At 41.8% G+C, this 5075-nt stretch overlaps 1 long non-coding RNA gene and 1 pseudogene across 1 annotated transcript; both read left to right on the top strand.

Annotated features, from left to right (window-relative positions):
• The first annotated feature begins 666 nt into the window (after positions 1–666).
• LOC104799769 lies at positions 667–3323 on the top strand (annotated as a pseudogene).
• A 61-nt stretch (positions 3324–3384) lies between these two features.
• LOC104799768 lies at positions 3385–3854 on the top strand. Its single transcript, XR_769614.1, has 2 exons — positions 3385–3447; positions 3529–3854. It is a non-coding gene; the product is annotated as an uncharacterized LOC104799768 (long non-coding RNA).
• The last annotated feature ends 1221 nt before the right edge of the window (positions 3855–5075 follow it).

The raw sequence follows: 5075 nt of genomic DNA, 5'->3' as shown, positions 1-5075 counted from the left end.
AAAGAAGAATATACAAAACCCTTAGGTTTGGATTCAAGAGAGAAGAACGGATGATGATGGAGAGAGAAAAGAAAGTCATGATTGCGGCAACTGAGCATCTCGATAATAAACGGGAAGAATAAAAACAACATGACGTCTTAATATCTAACATTTTGACTGCGTGCCGTTTTTATAACTCCTGACTGAGTGACAAGTGAGACTCTATGAGCTAAAACCCCTCTCATCCTCCCCCCCTGAGGATCTTGCTTCTGAGCTTAAACCCCATTCCCCGACAACCCGATAAAGATTCCGAATTCCCAGGAAAAATGGTCGCTTGATTTGGTTATGTGGGTCTAGGCTTTTCTCGACTTCATGGTTTGAATATCGAAGGCTTTGATTCTGGTACTGCGAGTTTTGTGAAGAAACTCTGGGTTCATGGCGTCTCTCTCTTTCGCCCTGTTTCTCTCACTTCCCAGATTTCCTCGAATCTCTCTTCTGCTTCCTAAATTTTAGAAAAAAATTCAGATGTTGGTCGAAACTGGAACTTATTGTGCTTTTGGCCATTTAAGTTCGGTGGAAATTTCTCCCTACGTTGTTGCGTTTTTCGTTCAATTTAGGTCGTGACCGGATTATATGGGGGAAAAAACGTGGAGGGCTATGCTTATTTCTTAGAAAATTGAACATTTGATGGCAGTCTTGATCTTGATGTTTGTTCGTAGAGGCTTGCCTATGTTGAATCTTGCTTCTGATACCATAGCATTCTCATTGAGTTGTTGATGATCATGATTTTCTCATAAACGAGCTTTTCTACTTCCAGATGCAATGACGATGTCTCGTATCTCCAGACATCGAGTTTTGTGAAGCTCGGAGGTTTAAAGTGGAATGGTAACCAAAGTTTCAAGATTGCTGCTAGGAGAAAGGTTTCAGAGTCGGGACCTTTGGAAGAAGAAGAAGAAGAAGAAGAAGAAGAAGAAGGTGGAAATGGAGCTGTCGGGAGAAAGAAGCCATCTAGAAGTCCAAAAAGAGGAGGAGGTGGTCGGACGAGGAAGAAGACAGCAACTGCTGATGAACTGGGAGAAACCTCTCAGCTCTCAGTAGATGAATATGCCTCGGGTGAGGAAAATGCTGTCTCGGCTACAACTGGAAAGACGACCAGACAGCCGAGGAGAACCAGGAGGAAAGGTACAAGGTTTATCATTTTCATTGCCTCGTTCCCTTGAGGCTTGGCTTGAAAAAGGAAAGCCTGTAATTAAAAATCTCAAACTTTACAGCAGCAGCTTCTGACGTGGATGAAGGGAAAACAGAGAAGAAAGTGGAGAGGAGGAGGGCTGCTAAAAAAGACCGAGATACGGATGATTTAGATAGTGAACATGAGGAGCCATCGCAAATCGAAAATGTGGAAGCCGAGAGTGAAGAAGACGAGATTGATCTGGACAAATATGATAGCGAAGATATCAGTTACACATATGGATGGCCTCCACTTGTGTGTTGCTTTGGATCTGCACAACATGCTTTTGTATCCTCGGGGAAGAGGGCAAACAGGCTTATAGATTATGAATTACATGCTCGGATGAAAGATGCATTCTGGGCTCCAAAAAAGTTTGTTCGGGCACCCGGGGGATGTGCAGGAAGCGTTGCCATTGCTCTTGCAAGCTTGGGAGGTAAGGCTGCCTTTATGGGCAAGCTCGGGGACGATGACTATGGTCGGGCAAAGTTGTATTATCTGAATGTATGTAACGTTCAGACAAGATCAGTTCGTATCGATGGTAAAAGGCCTACAGCTTGTTCTACGATGAAGCTCAGCAAGAGAGGTCGCTTGAAGACAACGTGTGTTAAACCCTGTGCAGAAGATTCTCTCTCAAAGTCGGAGATCAATGTTGATGTACTGAAAGAGGTAATGAGATAAAAATATTGCAACTAACCCGTTTTCAACGAGTTTTTTTCAAATAAAAGACAAATGGTAAAACCGATATACTTTGGTGCAGGCAAGAATGTTCTACTTCAGCACGCATTCTCTGCTAGATAGGAAGATGAGATCGACCACGTTACAAGCCATCAAGGTATTGAAGAAACTAGGCAGTGTCGTCTTCTATGACGTGAACCTGCCTTTACCGTTATGGCAGTCCCGTGACGAAACCGAGGCAATGATCCAACAAGTGTGGGACCTTGCGGATTTCATCGAGGTCACGAAACAAGAGCTCGAATTCTTGTGTGGGATAAACCCAATTCAAGAGTTTGATACCGAAAACAACAGCAGCAGCAAGTTTGTCCATTATGAGGCAGAGACGGTGGAACCTCTTTGGCATGAAAATCTCAAGATTTTGTTCGTGACGAATGGCACTTCTCAGATACATTATTACACTAAAGAGCACAGTGGTTCTGTTCTTGGAATGGAAGATGCACCCTGCATCTGGAGATGGCATTGTTGCAGGTCTGTTTTTTCTTTTTCTGCAGCTTTCTCGGAATCCAAACAGGAGTTTGGCTGGTAAACTTTGTTGGTCCGACATGTTTCAGGTCTGATGAAAATGCTGACAGTTCAGCCTGATCTTGTAACTGATAAAGGATACCTGGAAAAGACTGTAAGGTATGGAATTGAGTGTGGGGTTATAGATCAATGGCTGATGGCACAAACACGAGGGTTCCCTGCTGAGGGAGAGATTGGAGAAGATAAAGATGAAGATGAAGATGAAGAGGAAGAAGAAGAACTTGATCCAGATGGGATCAGATCAATAACAGAGAGGGAATACAGAACAGTAGAGTATGTTGATGAAGAGGACGATCCATTTGCGATGAAGCCAATAGCAGAAAGAGTATACAAACTTTTGGAGCCTGTTGGCTCAGTAATTGATGATGAAGAAGATTCATCTTGATTTTTTGAATTTGAGTAATCCAAAAATTTGGATTATTAATCAAATTCCCTCCTATTAATCTGCATATCTTGTATCAGTGATTTAACTTTGTAGTTTCTCAATAATTTGGAAACCACAGGAGAAAAAACTTTAACAAAGAAGATGAAGAACAACTTGCTTGTTCTGTTACCAAATAACTTGGAAGTTAGTAGTAGTACAGGAAGAACATGCATGATGTTCTGTAATAAACAAAAACTGTCTCATCTCCTCCATTACCTAAATATCTATAAATGGAAGTGGTTTAAGGATGAGACAGGAGATACAAGAGAGCAGCAAGCCACGCAAAAACCAGCCAGTTAGAGCGGTCGTTGAAGCAATCAATCAAAATCTTACAGTCGAAGGATTGTCCGAAGGGTGTCGCATAAATTCTGAATGGTTTGCTGTTCTTGTGTTGCTTGCAGTTCCTGTAATGGCATCTCCTCGTAGCAACTGCATCCAATTCTAATCAATAAGCACCAGTTTATCAACCAAATTCATCGGAGTATATATATATGTATTAAAGGCTGATGTCAAGTTCAACGCTGATGAATCTGGCACAAGCTCTTGCTTACCACAGAACGTATGTATTATTAATACATATATATATACTCCGATGAATTTGGTTGATAAACTGGTGCTTATTGATTAGAATTGGATGCAGTTGCTACGAGGAGATGCCATTACAGGAACTGCAAGCAACACAAGAACAGCAAACCATTCAGAATTTATGCGACACCCTTCGGACAATCCTTCGACTGTAAGATTTTGATTGATTGCTTCAACGACCGCTCTAACTGGCTGGTTTTTGCGTGGCTTGCTGCTCTCTTGTATCTCCTGTCTCATCCTTAAACCACTTCCATTTATAGATATTTAGGTAATGGAGGAGATGAGACAGTTTTTGTTTATTACAGAACATCATGCATGTTCTTCCTGTACTACTACTAACTTCCAAGTTATTTGGTAACAGAACAAGCAAGTTGTTCTTCATCTTCTTTGTTAAAGTTTTTTCTCCTGTGGTTTCCAAATTATTGAGAAACTACAAAGTTAAATCACTGATACAAGATATGCAGATTAATAGGAGGGAATTTGATTAATAATCCAAATTTTTGGATTACTCAAATTCAAAAAATCAAGATGAATCTTCTTCATCATCAATTACTGAGCCAACAGGCTCCAAAAGTTTGTATACTCTTTCTGCTATTGGCTTCATCGCAAATGGATCGTCCTCTTCATCAACATACTCTACTGTTCTGTATTCCCTCTCTGTTATTGATCTGATCCCACCTGGATCAGGTTCTTCTTCCTCTTCTTCATCTTCATCTTCATCTTCTCCAACCTCTCCCTTAACAGGGAACCCTCGTGTTTGTGCCAGCAACCATTGATCTATAACCCCACACTCATCCCATACCTTACAGTTTTTTCCAGGTATCCTTTATCAGTTACCATTGAACTGTCAGCATTCTCATCAGACCTGAAACATGTCGGCCCAACAAAGTTTACCAGCCAAACTCCTGTTTGGATTCCGAGAAAGCTACAGAAAAAGAAAAAACAGACCTGCAACAATGCCATCTCCAGATGCAGACATATCCCCTGTGAAAGGAGTGATGGGTGCATCTTCCATTCCAAGAATAGAACCACTGTGCTCTTTAGTGTAATAATGTATCTGAGAAGTGCCATTCGTCACGAACAAAACCTTGAGACTTTCATGCCAAAGAGGTTCCACCGTCTCTGCCTCATAATGGACAAACTTGCTGCTGCTGTTGTTTTCGGTATCAAACTCTTGAATCGGGTTTATCCCACACAAGAATTCGAGCTCTTGTTTCGTGACCTCGATGAAATCCGCAAGGTCCCACACTTGTTGGATCAATGCCTGGGTTTCGTCACGGGACTGCCATAACGGTAAAGGCAGGTTCACGTCATAGAAGACGACACTGCCTAGCTAGTTTCTTCGATATCTTGATGGCTTGGAACGTGGTCGATCTCATCTTCCTATCTAGCAGAGAATGCGTGCCGAAGTAGAACATTCTTGCCTGCACCAAAGTATACCATTTGTCTTTTATTAGAAAAAAAACTCGTTGAAAACGGGTTAGTTGCCTCTTTCAGTACATCAACATTGATCTCCGACTTTGAGAGAGAATCTTCTGCACAGGGTTTAACACACGTCGTCTTCAAGCGGCCTCTCTTGCTGAGCTTCATCGTAGAACAAGC

This window comes from Tarenaya hassleriana, unplaced genomic scaffold (genome assembly GCF_000463585.1).
Source record: "Tarenaya hassleriana unplaced genomic scaffold, ASM46358v1 Cleome601, whole genome shotgun sequence".
Lineage (NCBI taxonomy): Eukaryota > Viridiplantae > Streptophyta > Magnoliopsida > Brassicales > Cleomaceae > Tarenaya > Tarenaya hassleriana.
Note: the sequence above shows the minus strand (reverse complement) of the source record. Positions and strands in the feature narration are given on the sequence as shown.